Source organism: Glycine soja, chromosome 19 (assembly GCF_004193775.1).
Source record: "Glycine soja cultivar W05 chromosome 19, ASM419377v2, whole genome shotgun sequence".
NCBI lineage: Eukaryota > Viridiplantae > Streptophyta > Magnoliopsida > Fabales > Fabaceae > Glycine > Glycine soja.
Window position 1 is genome coordinate 10314470 of NC_041020.1, and position 16652 is coordinate 10331121.

General features: G+C 36.0%; 1 pseudogene; it reads left to right on the forward strand.

Annotated features, from left to right (window-relative positions):
* The first annotated feature begins 2113 nt into the window (after positions 1 to 2113).
* Positions 2114 to 3720, forward strand: LOC114398589 (annotated as a pseudogene).
* The last annotated feature ends 12932 nt before the right edge of the window (positions 3721 to 16652 follow it).

Genomic DNA, 16652 nt, shown 5'->3' on the forward strand with positions numbered 1-16652 from the left:
TAACATTTTATGTCCATTTATGTAATTTTATATTTTACAGCTACTTCGGCAGATAATTTTACCAAACACTTGTGATTTAATAAGATAATTTTTCAACTTCCAACTAGCTTTTAGCTAGGCTTTTAGATTTGAGCTAGCTTTCCACAAGTTTTGTCAAACATAACCTATATTTGAGGAGAAATAAATATTTTTTTTCAAAATAATAATGTGAGATTAATGAGTTTTAGACTTGAATAATTAAATTAATGTAGATTTCTTAACACGAAAAAACAACTTGTATATATTTACAAAATAAAGGTGTGAGTGTTAAGTGTAAGTTTTATATACTTATCTATTAATGTGAAGGTTTTTCTTTTTTGGTCAATGAAGTTTGTTATGTTATTAACTAATTATAAATCATCATTATGTATGACTTTTAAATAATATAAAATAGGTCATCCATTGACTCAGTATAAAATAGTTTTATATAATCATCCAATCACATAATCATATGTGTGACAACATTACTGAGGTTACTATCGAAAGCTACTAGGATCCCAAATAATTTTGGAGAACATGGCACAATCCTTGGTCATTCTTGAAGAGACACAATTCATCCAATCACATAATCATGTATGTGACAACACTACCGAGGTTACTATCAAAAGCTACTAGGATCCCCAATAATTTTACAGAACATTGCACAATCCTAAATATTGGTAATTAATTCAAATAGATGGGGGTATTTTGTTGATTGAAAAATTAATAAAAACAAAACAAAAAATTCAATAAAAATCTAAAACAAATTCAAATAAAATCAACCCAAGGATTGAAGCTCTAGTAAAATCATCACGGTTCCAAAATTATAAGATTAATTGATGATCATGCAATCCAAAAAGAGATCTTAAGATAATCATATCACATGTATTTATAAAATTTGAGAAAACAATAGCTTTCCCAAATTTACCTTAATTCAAGCACATGACTTGGCAAGCAATCAATCAATCAACTCAAATACAAGTTCATGAGATAATCATCTCACCTATATTATGGAAAAATTGAGAAAATAATCACATTCTTGGATTTAACCGAATTCAAGCACAAAACATATTGGAAAGCAACCAATCGATTATTATAGGATTAACCAACCATATTCCTTTCTAGAATTCAATTCTCTAAACCTAATCATGGTTATACATTAAAGACAGAAATAGGGAATGCACATATTACAAATTCAAAGTTTAAGCACAGAGGAACTCAAATTTACTGTAGTCTTGGGAACTCTTGGATTGAAAAACAAATTTAGCTCACCATGGACATTTTCATTGAAAGCTTCAAAATAGAAAATTGCATAAAAGAGGAGGAAGAAAGAGACAAAAGATGACAAAAACTTTTAATTAAAACTCGCAGCATTGTTCATTATTATCCATTACATAGGTTCCTATTTATAGGAAAGTAAAAAATATAAATCCCAAACAAATTCTAATCTTATCTTACCTGAAGATAAGATAAAATAAAATAAAATATTAATTCTAATAGAGAAAATAAATCTTAATAAGATGGAATCCCTAGCCTAATATGGAAGCAATTCTAAAGATAAGAAAACATATGCTAGTGATATTAACTCTAAATCTCAATTATCAATACCAAATATACCAAGATATCTTCAAATATCTTTTGATAAATCTCACTCATAAAATCCAAAAATCTACTTAAAATTTTAATTGGGCCACTAAATACAAATTAGGCCCAAAAATGCTAAAGTTGAAAATACAAGTGCAGGGCTGCAGTATTGAAACTCAAATCCAACCTAAAGATGTTCTAGCTTGCATAAAAGTCACTAATGAAATAAAGGAGATGTGGAACATTGCTCTTACTTTGCAGGAAAGTTTGATGAAGAAATCAACCTTTGGAATAGATGAGAGGGATGAGGAAGACGTGGAAGTTGGTGAAAAAAGGAAAAACACTGAAGGTGGATGCTCTCAACATTTTTAAGAAGGCAACACTCACACAATCCAAAGTTGATTTTATATTTAGGAAGAATGATTGAGAGGCAGCACATATAAATATTGCAAGGTTCTACTACCTTCATGCCATTCCATTCAATGTGGCAAAGAGTAAAGTATTTGCCAAAATGATTGAATCAATAGCAAAACACGGCTCGGGACTTAAGAAGTGTTCTTACCATGACATTAGGGTGAAGTACTTGAAAGAAGAGGTTAAGTCTAGAAATACATATTTGGAAGCACATAGATCCACATGGAAGAAAACAAGGTGCACTACAGTGTTTGATGGCTAGACCAACAAGAGGTGGAGGACAATACTGACTTTTTTGGTTAACAGTCTGAAAGGCACAATGTTTTTGAAGTCCATTGATGCATCTATTATATCAAAGACAACAAATAAGATATTTGAGATGATGGATGATATTGTTGAAGATGTAGGCAAAGAGAACATTGTCCAAGTTGTGACGAGGAATGCTGCAAATTACAAAGCTGCAAGTAGAATGTTGATGGGGAAAAAAGGACAAGGTTTTATTGGACTACTTGTGCAGCACACTGTATTGATTTGATGATGGAAGAATTTGAAAATAAAATCCCCATTCTTCAAGAGACAATTCCCAAGGCTAGTAGGATTGCAACATATATTTATTCAAGGGCTATTCTCATTTCTATACTACAACACTTTACAAATGGAAGAGAATTGGTAAGGTCGGGCTTGACTCATTTTGGCACATCTTTTATTGCTTTATGGTGCCTTCATGAGAATAAGATTGCTTTGATTAAAATGTTCATAAGTGATCAATGGAAGAACAACAAGTTTGTAAAGACAAAATATGAGAGATTGATTGAGGATGTGATTTTGGACAAAGAGTTTTGGAAAAATATTGTAATCAGTCTAAGGGGTGCATCTCCTTTAATCATAGTGCTTCAAAATGGTTGACTCGGATGAGAAACCAGCCATGGGGTATCTTTAAGAGACAATGGACGAAGCTAAGGAGAATATCCAACATGAATTGAATTATGAGAAAAGAAGGTATTATTTTTCATTTGTGGCTATGTTTATAATTGTCTACTATTTTGTGGTCTTGATTTCAAAAGCAAGATCTAATTCAACTTTTTTTTTAAGTTGAGATGATATGGAATATCATTGGTTCAAGATAGGACAACCAACTCTAGAGGCCATTGCATGTTACTGCCTATTATCTTAACCCTGAATTGCATTATAGACCTAATTTTAAAGTTGATTTCGAAGTTAAAAAATGTCTAATTACATGTATACAAAGGATGGTGCAAGATCCTGATGCACTAACTTTGATTAATATTCAAATGGAAGATTTCAAGAATCAAAGGAAGTTCTTTGGTGATCCAATGTCCATTAGGGAAGTTGGTAGGAAACCTCCAGCAGAATGGTGGGAGACTTATGGAGATGACCATCCAGAGCTCCAAAAGTTTTCCATTTGTGTCTTGAGTTTGACATGCAACTCTTTCAGATGTTATCATAATTGGAGTGCATTTGAGATGGTAGGTAGAATTTGAATTGTAAAACACATAGTAGTAGTTATAGCTGAGTTGAGTACTTGAGTTGTTTATCATATTTGTATTTGAATTTATTTAGGTCCACACAAAGAAAATTAATCATTTGAAAAAAAAAAATACAATGAATGATGTTGTTTTTGTCAGGACTAATTCAAAATTGGTTAACCAAATGCTTGAAGATATTCCATCTAATGGTGAATAGATTTTGGAAAGCGATGAAGAAGTGTTAGGTCTGGAAGATCCACTAAACTTGACAGCCTACCACACCTTAGTTTTGATGTTTACAAAAGTATAAATTGTTGATAAACTAATGAGTTGTTGTTAAGTGCATAGGACCATCTTCGTAAAAGAGCTTAATCATTATAATATCAACATCTATAACTCTAGTAAGTTATGTTCGTACTTAAAGTGGAAAACATTTTGTTAATATATATCTCGCGTCCAACACGCTGTAAAATTAATTGCATCCACTTATTGTGAAATTCGGTGTCTATACACTCAGTTGTTTTTTTACTCACATCCACTTTATATATATCACTTACATACTCATTTTTATACACTTAAAAGTGACATTTAGCCAAGTACGAAAAGACAAATGTTAGCCGCAAGGGAAGTGCACGATCTCTCTTTACAAAATTCAGTTTTATGTCTCTTTATTTGAATTGTTAACATTTGAATTTAAGGAAAGGACAACATAGAAGAGGATAAAAAGGTATTTACATAATATTCTTCTAGAGGTCATTTTCAACGCAGAAGAGGAGCACACGCTGTTGTTTTTACTGTTATTCATTTCCTCTCCAATCAGAGTATGGCATGTTGCCTTGCCTCTAAATGTGAGACAACGGTCAATTAAGGCTCAGCGCAAATCCCATAATGGATCCTTCATTGAAGTCTATAAAAGGCAACCTCTACCCAAAAGCAGATCATAGAAAAAACACAATAGCAACAAGCAAAATCTCTGAAGCAAAACTCTGCAAAATCATTAGACGATTGATGTGCCATTATTTTCTCCTATTTCTTAACCCTTTTTGCACCATTTTAATTACTGATTAGTCTTGATTATCAAATTAATTATGCGGTTTTGTCATTTGGGCCTATTGGACTAATTTTGTGTTTTTAATTTAATTTCAGGAGAATTATAAGCAATTGGGCTTGAATCCAGAATTGGGCTTGGACTTGAAGAGAGAAGACAATTTTATCAAATCTTATCTTATCTAGATCAAATCTAATCTAGATATTATTTCATCTAGATCTTATCTTATCTTATCTTATTTCATCTAGATTTTAATTTTATCAAATCTTATCTTGTCTAGATTTTATTTTATTTATGGGCTTGGACTTAAAATAGATTTGTAAGCTTTGGGGCTGAAAATATATAACAACACCAAGGCTCTACTTTTAGCTCTCCTCTTTCGTTTTTAGTTTTAGGCTTCTCTTCTTCTTTTAGACACTTTTTCATTTTGCAATTCCAGTTTTTACTTTTCGTTTTAGCAATAAAATTTCGTTCTCTATTGATTAATGGAAGGCTAAGTCTCCAGTGTTGTTTTCTCTTGAGGATCAAGCACAGTTCTCTTTGAGGTTCTATTATTACTATTAAATTCTGATCAGTTTTTCCTCTTCACCAATTACTCTGTATTTGTTGCTATTGATTCATGCATGCTTAGTGCTTGATTAATTGTCTCTGCGCTTAATTTACGTTCATGATTAACTGGTGTATGTGTTGCTTAATCACATAATGAATGCCTTATGTTAAATTTCACTTAGTAATTTAATTTAGGGTTGGATTAAGTGGTTGAACTGATAAAGGATAAACTCTCGTAACCTAGGATAAGAGACTTGCTTGTGAATCAAGGGGAAACAACGTGTTTTAATTCTGATATTTTCTAATTCAATTTTACTCGCTGTTTAATTTACAAAAGCAAACAACCCCCCCCCCCCCCAATTCGTTACTGTTTTATTACTATCTGTTATGAACGTTTGGTTGATCATTGCTCGTTGAGAGACGACCTAGGATCACTTCCTAGATACTGCATTTTTAATGTTTATTTGATTCGGGTACGGCCTCGATCAACGATACACTTGAGTTTATACTATCTATCCTTTGCTAAGCAAAGTTATTTGTATTCAAGCTTATACTGTTTATTCACTCTTTGAGTGTTGTTGAATTATTGTATTCATTCAAACTTTTGTTTGTGAAAGTCAAGAGTGACTTAGTGTTAAATAATACTTGGATATTCTTAGATAAGAATGAGTTTAAGGGTGTGCTAGAAGTGGCTAGAAGAATACTTGTATAGCCAGAAGTAGCAAGAAAAAAATATTTGTTTTGTAATCAAAGTTTTGATTAGTGGATGTGGAAGTAATGCTTTCCAAGATTATTTTGATGATGCCAAAAACTCAAGTCAAGAATCAAGAGTCAAGCAAGTTTCAAGAATCAAAGAGTCGTTCAATCAAAGCAAGTTTCAAGAATCATAGAGTCGTTCAATCAAGATTCAAGATTCAAGATTGAAGTAAAGAATCAAGAGAAGACTCAATTAAGATAAGTATTAAAAGAGTTTTTCAAAATATTGAATAGCACAATTTTGTTCAAGAGAATTTTTCAAAGAAAAATCTTTTACAAAGAGTTTTACTCTCTGATAATCGATTACCTGAAGGCAGTAATCGATTACCAGTAGCCAACATTCTTTTCAAACTGATTTACAAAGTTGTAATCGATTACCATAATCATGTAATCGATTACCAATGTTTTAAAATGTTAGATTTCAAATTTCAAGAGTCACAACTTGTGATAAAACATTTTCAAATCATTTCAAACTTGTGTAATCAATTACACAATACTTGTAATCGATTACCAGTGTTTCTAAACGTTTTGTTTTTCAAATTTAAACATGAAGAGTCACATCTGTTGATGTGTAATCGATTACACTACAATGATAATCGATTACCAATGACTTATTTTGAAAAATAAATTACCAAAAGTCACAATTCTTAAAGTGACTTGTTTCTAAAGATTTTTTCAAAAGTCACAACTTTTAAAGTAACTAGTTTTCAAAAGAGTCACAACTTTTAAAGTGACTAGTTTTCAAAAGAGTCACAACTTTTAAAAAGTGACTAGTTTTGAAGAAATTGCCAAGAGTCACAACTTTTAACTTGTGTTTTCAAGAGCCATCAAGTGGCTATAAATATGTGACCATGACATGAATTTTAAAAAACAACTTTCAAATTTCTTTCATTCATTCAAAGCATTCTTCTAAGAGTTTTTGTTCAAAACTTTCTTTATTCAAGAAAAGTTCATTGGCCAAAAACTTGTGCTATTCTTCTTTTTCATTCCTTCTTCCTCTTGCCAAAAGATTCAAAGGACTAACCGCCTAAGAATTCTTTTGTTTCTTCCTTCTTCCTCTTTTCAAAAGATTCAAAGGACTAACCGCCTGTGAATTCTTTTGATTCTTCCTCTTCCCTTTAAACAAAAGATTTCAAAAGACTAACCGCCTGAGATATCTTTTGTTTCCCCTTACAAAGATTCAAGGGACTAATCGCTTGAGAATTCTTTGTCTTAACACATTGGAGGGTACATCCTTTATGGTACAAGTAGAGGGTACATCTACTAGGGTTGTAATACTGAGAACAAGAGAGGGTACATCTCTTGTGGATCAGTTCAAGTAGAGGGTACATCCACTTGGTTGTTCAAAGAGAACAAGGGAGGGTACATCCCTTGTGGATCTTTTCTTGTAAAGGATTTTACAAGGTTATTGGAAATCTCAAGAACCGGGGGTTGCTTAGAGACTAGACATAGGCACGGGTTGTAGCCGAACCAGTATAAATCTTGTGTTTGTCTTCTTCTTCCCTACACTCTTTATCTTTCCACTATGTACTTTTTATTTCCGCTTTACTTTTGTTTAAGTTATTGTTTCTGTTCTTTACTTTCTCATAACTTAGTAGTAAAGCCTAATTGAATCTAGTAACATTAAGAAGGATAAATTTTTAATTAGTCAAGACACGTTCATAATTAATTCAACCCCCCCCTTCTTAATTATTTCGAGGTCACTTGATCCAACAGTGGAATCCTTTACAGTTGTATAATGGAGAACTAAATGTAGTTCTGTGTAAGTGAACCAATATAAATCAAGTGTTTCCACTTCGTTCTTAAGCGATCTTATTAAATATTCTCTTACCTTACTTTGTCATTATTTTCTCACCAAGTGTTTATTTGGAAAGCTATTTAAAATATTGTTTTATATTTACTTGATGATCAACCTCTGTTCTCATCAAACTTGATTTTCTAGTGGACGATTCCAATGCATATATATTTCTGAACTTGTGATAAAGTTTTTTATTTACGAGAATGTTTTTATCTTTGATTAACACACTATTCAACCCTTCCCCCCTTTCTATTGTGATTGTTGATATTTTAAGAAGTGCAAGAGAATGAAGATTTGTATGAGGATGATGTTTTTGGTGTACCACCTCTAGATGAAACTCATCTGGCTAATATGATTGATGAAGGACAAAGAGATGAATAGGATGGAGGAATTATGGACATCTTGAGTGATTATGATTTTATTTAGGATGATCTATTTTCGTTTTTAGATGTCTAGCCTATGTGTATGTCTGATGTTTTGTTCACTACTAAAATATATTGATTTAACATCGCAAGGTTAACATTGGTTTTCAACAAAACTGATGTTACCAAAAAAATAGTGTCATTATCATAAATAAGAAGACTTTATTAACATCGGTTTTATAAAAACCGATGTTAACTGGATGTTGTTAACATCAGTTTTCGATAAAACCGATGTTAATTAACTAATGTTAACATCAGTTTTTTAGAAAAACCAATGTTGTATTTTTAGTTAAATTAAAAACCCCAAACCCTACTTTTCTCCCCGCGTTCGTCGAAAACTTTTTTTCCTTGTGACTTTGTCTTCCCTGCGCTCGTTACCTCGCAACAACTGAAGATTGCCATCATCGTGTCCGCCATCCCACGGTGGTGTCCACCATCGTCATCATTGGTGTCCGTCAACATCGTCATTGTTCGTGGCACAGCGCAGCTGTTGGATTTCCCCTGTAGTTGATTTTTGTTCCACTTTTTCTTCGTTTAAATATATTCAAGGGGAATCCAGTTTGCCAGAAAGTACACTGGATCGTCAAGTATTCAAAAATTAAAACAGATGAATCCGAGTATCGAACACAAGGAACTAACGTTAGCCTGAATTAAGTTCAGAAATGAAACATTGTTGAGAGAACATGTACGATTGATAATTTCAAATAGAATTTAAACTAAACTTTTATGCTAAATCTATAAAATGCAAAGTAAGTAAAAGTGACAGCAGTAGGTAGAAATGTTGGGTCTTTCTCATAAACAAGCTGATGCATATAAATATATTTCTGTAATCAATCATGCTCTTGTGTTCTATGTTGTAGCCGAAATTACTAAACCTCGATCCCTCGTCAGACCGAATCAATCCAAGCTTCGTCCTCAGATCCCTCTTGTTGGACTAGGCCCAATTGAGATAGCCCTCTTAGGTTTAGATTAACTTAAACTGAGTTTCGTCCGCACATCCCTCTTGTAAGACTAGACTCAGCTCAAGCAGCTTACGAAAGTTTAACCTAATTAAGCCTAAGCTTCATCCGCAGATCCCTCTTGTAAGACTAGGCCTAGACTAAACAGCATTATTGTAACAACATAATTAAAACCAAAACTTAATTCGTATATCCCTCTTGTAAGATTAAGTTTCGATCCCGCTTCAATCAAGTTCTAAGGCAACAGTACATTTCCCAATGCTAAAGTCATCTAACTATGCACACAAATGGATGATCAGACCAAAAGCATACAAACATTAAGCATTGAAGGAAGCATTGAACACAGAAAACATAATCAATTAGATATTAGGTATTTACATCAGTTGTTCATTAGAAATCACCAACTAGGGTGCTTAGCCAGCCATTACAAAGAAACCCAAACAATAATAATCTTTCAAAACCTAGGTTTCAATGCACAAGCTGCTCCTCTTGATGCTTCTAGGGTTCTTTTCCCCAAATAGGCAGTGTGGTGTGCTCTGGAATCTGTGCCCGTTCTTCTGCCTACAATCTGTCTGAAAGTCTATAAAAGTGTGTGTCAGAAATTGTGTACCCTAATTCTACACAAGACAGGCTTTAAATAGGCTCTAAATTCGCAATGTTGCGCTTAGCGCCACCTTCGAGCTTAGCGCCAATCGTGCGTTGAGCCTGGCTGAAGACACCTGTTGTGCTTAGCGCACTAATCTCGCACTTAGCGCGCGGCCTTGATGCTGATGCTCTGCTAGATTCTCCTTCGCGCTAAGTGCGCTGAAGCTGTACTTAGCGTTGGATGCGCACTTAGCCCAATTGCTGAGCTAAGCTCAACTGTCACTTTTTGCACTTCATGACTTAGCCTCTTTTTTTACCTAAAAATGCACAGATTTCATCATTAAATCCAATATACATATTCTAAAGACAGCTTTAACCATTAAACAATATTTATTTACAAGATTACTCCAAAAAAACCATAAATTGAGGAACTATACAAGTTTTGGAAAATAATTTTATGCAAAAGTTAGTCGTATAAGGCGACTAACAAACTCTCCCAAATTTACAGTTTTGCTTGTCCTCAAGCAAAGAAAGAAAAACTCACTTGTCCTCAAGTGACTAAGACAGTGGTCAATAAAAAGAAAATGGTGTCTGATTCAAAAAGGAATTCAACCATATGAACTGAATATCATGGAATGCTTAAATCAATTACTTCTCACAAGCATGCAGCTTTTCAAAGGTAGGAGCATACGCATTAGAGTCACAGCTGAAATAAGCTAGTAAGCATGACAGAAATGAAGGAAGGATCATCAACCAAACCTCACAGTCATTGTTTCACTCAAGCTCAAGTGTTTAGGCTTATTTCATCATAAACAACCAACACAAGTTCCAACCTTTGCATTTCATCTCATATTATACAACAATGAACACACAAAATTGAATCCGAAGGACTTTCTAGGCTTGTAATGGGGTTAGGCTGCAAACAATTCATGGTTTTTCTAGGATTCAAAAGCTTAGGTTCTAGGTGAGCATTCATCCATAGAATAACCTTCACTTTTTCATTCATTCCTACCCTATACTTGCCCTTTATTTAGGCACTTAGCTTTCATTCATTATTTTGCAGCATACACACTTATTAATTCCATTTGTACTTATAGTTTTTTTTTTAACAGTGTGTGTATACTATTTTCTTTGATCGTTTCCATCCTTACCCAATGCCTCCCCCAAATTTGGGACAAATTTGCTTTGAACCCAGCTTCTGTGGATGTTGCTCTCCTACAACCTAAAATAAGATAGTAGAAGATACAACTGAATAGGCTCCAGGTTCATTCAATCAATCAATTCATTCGACTCAAACTGGTTTCAAGGGATAATTCATTCAAACATATGGTCAGCTTTTTGGCTAAGTAGCTATTCATAATCAAACATGGCCTTCATCATCCTCAAATTCATGCATCCAGTCCATACTTCAGAGATTCACGCAAAAATCAGTACTAAATGATAGTCGTTTCTCTCAAAATTTAAGGATCACACTCTCATCGGGATACGGTTAATGCATTCCTTCACAATCAATCTGACAACCAACTAACATTTTCAGACATACTTCTAATCACATGCTCATTCTCTTCTAATGACTGCAAACTTGATCAAAACAATCATCCAATCATCACAATCCATTCAATTCATACATTTTCTCAATCAACTCATTTTCAAACACTCATTTCATACCAAACAAGCCACTGCATACAAAGTTCAACCAATTCACTGTTCAATCAAGCTTTTTGTACAAGCAAACAAATAACTACACTACTGAATTTGAAATGCTGAAATTTAAAGAATGGAAACATAAAAGCTGAAATTTAAATGACATAATCATAAAATAACTAAGAATAACTAAAGTGTTGAGAATGCAAAAAATTTTAAACGTCCTGCTCCTCCTGTGGCTGGTCTTCATTAAGATCCAGTGCTAATGGCTGAGTCTCCTCAGAAGCAGGTGAAGAGGATGGAGATGGCTGTGGGGTCTGATCTGGAGTGGTCTCCTCCTCTACTGCTGCTGCTGGTGATGGTGCTGGTGTTGGTGGCTACTCAGTCACAGGCTCCTAGGCTGCAGAGGCCCCACCCCCTCCAAAGGAAAAGGGTTGGTCTCCTAGCCAGGCCACCTGAGCATCAAACTCCTCCATGTTTATAATGGTGGGCAAGCCCAAGCCCTGAAGGCTCTGCATGATGATGGACTGCCCCCTATGGATGCTCTGGAGCATGGAGTGTAGCATCTGTGGAGTAAAAATGAAATCTGTTGGACCTGCAAAGAGAGGAGCTAGAAGTGGAATCTGTGTGAATGTAGGAGGAATAACTCCAGTCTGAGTGGATAGAGAGGGATGTACTGTAGAAGAAGAAGGTGTTGGTGCCTTTGATGGTGCTGAAGTAGAAGGGGCCTCAGATCTCTTACCCCTGGCCTTCCTAGGTCCTCTGAAAGTTACTGTTGGATCATCTAGATTCCAATAGTTCTTCTTAATATATGCCAAATTAATGGCCAGACTCAGGCTCTCCAGGGACCTCGAATCTGACTGAACTCCCCTAGCCTTACATAAAGTTGTTATCAAGGCAGGGAATCCAAGTCTGGATGTGTCATGTTGTGCTATGAGGGAGATTTGGTGGGAGATGAGGTACCCCAAATTCATATCCATCTTCATGATGATGCCATAAATGAGTTTGGCTCTGTCTAGGGTGACATCAGAAGTATGGGAGGTAAGAATCAGGTTAGAGAAGGAAAGAACACTCCATGTCTGAGCTAGGGTAGTCATGTTCTTCCTCAATATCTTCAACGGATAACCATCAACATTAAGCTTGAATCCCCTCCCTGGGATACAGAGCTTAGCAGCTAACTCCTAAGGGTCTGGCCTCAAGAGTGCAAATCTAGAATATGCACAAAGTGTTTCCCCCTCTTCCACAACAACAGGGGTCTTCAAGAATGTGTTGAGAGTATCCTCATCAAACTTAATCAGATGACCTCTTACCCTCACCTGCTTAGGTGATTTGTCCTCGGGGTCATAGAAGTTTGCATAGAATTCCTTCACAATGGCAACATCGATGTTGCCATTAGCAAAATCAATCAACTCCTCATCCCAGTGGCGTCTCTCGAGTTCCTCCTTGAACTCATCAAACTTTGTATAGTAGACCACCACATTCCTCTCTGGTAAAAGCTTACGAGGCACCACAATGTCAGTGTATCTTTCCCAAGCCTCTTGGGAAGTGAATCTGGATCTATCGAATCAGGCTTGGGTAGGTGTAGAGGGTGCCTTTCTTTTCTTAGAAGCCATATGCAAAATATAAGACAAAACACAAGAGATTAGTACAGGTTTATTCTCAAGAAAATAGAAAAATTAAACTAAAATTAGAGCTGGGCACTTAGCGCAGCATGCTGAGCTTAGCGCGCCTTATAAAATTAACACAAGCGCTAAGCGCAACGAGCTGGCGCTTAGCTCGAAGACGCAGAAAACATTTTTTTTCTGCAGAATAAGCTTAGCACACAACTGCGCTTAGCCAAAGTCTACAATTTTTGAAATAGAAGAGGAATGGAGCTTAGCGTAGCATACTGGCGCTTAGCTAAGCCTCAACAAAAAGACACTGAGGCTTAACGCACAAGCGTGCTTAGCCTTATTACAAAGGTAAAGAAACAGAACCTAAGTGGCGCTTAGCTCAGCAAGCTGGGCTTAGCGCCTGAACTACTCTGAGTATCTCAGTATACCATTGACGCTTAGCGCATAGGCGCGCTTAGCATCTGCATCGTTATGGTTCAACAACCACGATGAGCGCGCTTAGCGCGACATGGTCCGCTTAGCGCGATCATCAGAAATCCTAAAAAAATTTAACAGTTGTGATGAACAAGCTAAGTGTAGCAGGCATGCTTAGCGCGTTCATCGCGAATCTCAGAAAGATACACAGGGGTTTTCACCCCTTTTTAATCACATTGCCCCTAATGGGCTTCTAAACTACCTAAAGTCCTAAAATACCTAACCCTAAAACTAAGTAACCTAACCTACAACAATACTAGTTACTAAAACTATAAATCAACTATCCTAAGGTTTGGAGGATGAAAGTAAAAGTAGAAATGCTAACTTACTTGGATTGTCTTTGCAAGGAAGTGGCACTTAGCGCATCATCCACGCTAAGCCCACTGCTTAAGGTGCAACTTACAGTGAAGGTGTTGGGCTTAGCGCAGCGATGTGTGCTTAGTTGAACCATTCATCCAATCAATTAGGGGTATTTGCGCTTAGCTCGAGCAAGCTTGGCATAGCGTGTGAAGAGATGGCGCTTAGTGCAAGGTTTACGCTTAACGGATAAGCAATCTGAAAATTTTTCTAAGTCATTTTCTGCTTATCTCTTCACACATAATTTAAAAACCATTTTTGTTCATTACTAAACAAGCTGAAATTAATCACAATCACAAGCAAGATGTCCTAACTACATGCAAGAAATAAAAATGAAGATAGAGAAGGGAAAGAAAAACTGGGTTGCCTCCCAGTAAGCGCTTCTTTAACGTCACTAGCTTGACGCATCATCCTGTTATCCAGGATCCAATAATGTTCCCACTTCAAGGACCTTCTTCTCAGGTCTTCTTTCCTCTATCACATGAACTTTAAAACAAACATTCCAGTCAGGTGGTTCTTTATCTTCATGAAATAGATCAAAGCTGATTTTCTAATCTTCTATGCCCAATTTGCAACATTTTCTTTCCCATATCTACTACACAGCTTGCAATACACATGAATGGGCAGCCAAGAATGAGAGGAATATCAGAATCCTCTTCTATGTCTATCACCACAAAATCAGCTGGAAATATAAGGTGTTTCACCTTCACCAAAACATCTTCAATCACTCCATATGGTCTTGCGATGGAGCGATCAGCTAACTGGAGGGTCATGCGTGTAGGTATTATCTCTATCTCTCCAAGTCACTGGCACATGGAGAGAGGCATTAAGTTGATACTAGCTCCCAAGTCTATGAGAGCTTTTCCTACAACAACCTCACCAATGGAACATGGTATCGTGACAACTCCAGGATCTTTGTGCTTAGGTGGAAGAATGCGTTGAATCACAGCACTACAATTGCCTTCCACCATAATTTTGTCACTGTGGATGTACCGATTCTTCTTTGTCAGCATATCTTTTAAAAATTTGGCATAGAGGGGCATTTGTTGAAGTGCTTCTCCAAAGGGTAAAGTAATTTCCAGTTTCTTGAAGATATCAAGAAATCTGCCCAAATGTCTTTCTTTCTCTTTTCGGGAATGTACCAAAGGATAAGGTACTTCCTTGCCTTCATTTGGAGTAGTATCCTTCTTCTTGTTAGTGTTTGCCTCACTCTTGCCTTTCCTCATCTCATCATCAACAACTTTCTCTTTTTGTTTTTCATTTTTCAACTTTTTTTCTTTTTCTTCTTTTATTCTTTATTTTTCTTTGTCTTTTATTGTTGTCTCTTCTTCCTTATCATCTTCAGTCTCCTCATTAATCTCTTCAAGTTCTACAAAATCAGAAATGGGTTCAAGTGCTAGCTTAGGTGCCAGCTGTTGTTTGTGTTCCTCCATCTTCTTCTCAGCTTCACTCTCATCCACATGGATTGCCATTCTGCTTCTAGTCATCACAGCTTTACACTCCTCCTTGGGATTTTTCTCTGTATTAGCTGTAAAACTGCTTGATGATCTATCCGCCAGTTGTTTTGCAAGTTGTCCCACTTGGACCTCCAGATTCTTTATGGTAGACTTTGTGCTCTTCTGGTTGGACATAGAAACCTGCATGAACTGAGCTAAAGTCTCTTCTAGCTTCGTTGTGCGATCATAGAGACTAGGCCCTTGTTGTTTTGGCCTTGTGGATGGTCCACCTTGATCTCTATTGAATTGATTCCCAAGGTGGTTCCTCCATTGTCCCTGCTGTTGATTGTATTGCTGGCCATGTTGGAATCCAAAATGTCCTCCGGCATTAAAATTGTTTCTAGGCTGATTTCCCATGTAATTGACTTCATGAGTGGGTTGTTCTTCAATAGGGATACAACGTCCAGATTCATGAACTCCCCCACATATGGTACATCTTGCAACCTGCAAAACAGAAGGATGTGAAGTATGTACAGAATGAATTTGAGTTGGCAACTTACTTAGTGTTTCAGTCAATGCCTCAAGTTGCTTAGACAACAACTTATTTTGTGCCAACAATGAATCATGGGAGGTTAGCTCCAATAAACTCTTTTTAGTAGGAATGTGAGCTCTATATCTTAAAATAGCAATGTCACTTGCAACCATATTTTCAATGAGATCCATGGCTTCATCAGGGGTCTTCAATTTGATTTTTCCACCTACAGAAGCATCCAATAGCTGCTTGGACTACAGTCTTAACCCATCTATAAAAATGTTGAGCTGTGTCGGTTCTGAGAATCCATGAGTGGGAGTCTTTCTCAATAAACCACAAAATATTTCCAAGGCCTCACTCAAAGATTCATCGGGAAATTGGTGAAAAGACGAGATGGCAGCTTTGCCTTCTGCAGTCTTAGACTCGGGAAAATATTTCTTGAGAAATTTCTCCACAATTTCATCCCATGTCTTAAGACTATTTCCTTTAAATGAGTGAAGCCACCTCTTAGCTTCTACCAATAAAGAAAATGAAAACAAGCTCAATTGGATTGCATCTTCAGGCACTCCAGCCAACCTAATAGTATTGCATATTTCTATGTAGGTGGCTACGTGTGCATATGGGTCTTCGTTTGGTAAACCATGAAACAAATTATTTTGAATCAACTGAATCGATGATGGTAGATATGTAATGGTTTGTGCTTGAACTTCTGGTTGAGCAATGCTGGTGAAAAATTGTGGCACATTAGAACTTGAATAATCTTCCAGGGTGACTCTTCCGCCATGATGTGGTTTTCGATATGATTTGAATGAGAATGTCTTGTAATAGGAAAACTAGAAGATGCCTCAGAAGATTGAGGTTCTTCCTCTGGAATTGCTGCTGCTTCTAAATCCTGCAAAAATTTTCTAATTCTCTCTTGATTTTGCCTCCTACAAGTGGCATTAATCTCCAAATCAATGGGGATCAAATCACCTGC